The following is a 639-nucleotide window of genomic DNA, read 5'->3' as shown; positions in this document are numbered from 1 at the left end:
TACGGTTGAGAGGTGGGACTCCCCTTCTTTTATAAAGTCAAAAATATCTTCCAACTATCCCACCCATTAAGGGAAGTGGAGAAATAAGGGGTACACCAACCAATCGGGAACTGCCAACACACCCTAACAGTTATATTAAATCAGGAAGCAATATTAGACTTAGGCCTCATTTGGACAAGCTTAAATTTTTTGCACTAACTTTTCTTTTAGCGCTTCAACACAAGTGCTTAACAAATTTTAGTTGTAGTTGTTTGGTAGCGTTCTCAAAAAATCGCTTTTCTTAATTAAAAAAGCAGGACCACCTGTTTGGCATAAAAAAAAACCAAACAGATGTTAATCAAATTTGATCAAAAAATTCCAGAGAGATAAAGAATTTTGAACCGTTCTATGCTTTCCTATAAAATTTGGGAATTTCTCAATTGTTTTTCTCTGTTCTCTGCTTTCCTATAAAACTCATCAATGGTGAATAACAAAATTTGAGAATTTCTCAATCAATTTTCACTGTGTTCCTCCTCTTTTCCTCTTAAAATTGATAGCAGGAGGAACCCTAAATATTAAGTCCTAAAACATTGAAAGTGATAATATCTGATCCAACAAAATCAAAATCAAGATTTGATCAAACTCATTGAAAGTGATAAT

Source organism: Eschscholzia californica, unplaced genomic scaffold (assembly GCF_041429995.1).
Source record: "Eschscholzia californica isolate CP2 unplaced genomic scaffold, dmEscCali1.0.p SCAF_1, whole genome shotgun sequence".
In the NCBI taxonomy this organism is placed as follows: Eukaryota; Viridiplantae; Streptophyta; class Magnoliopsida; order Ranunculales; family Papaveraceae; genus Eschscholzia; species Eschscholzia californica.
The sequence above is the reverse complement of the archived record's forward strand: the minus strand, read 5'-3'. Positions refer to the sequence as shown.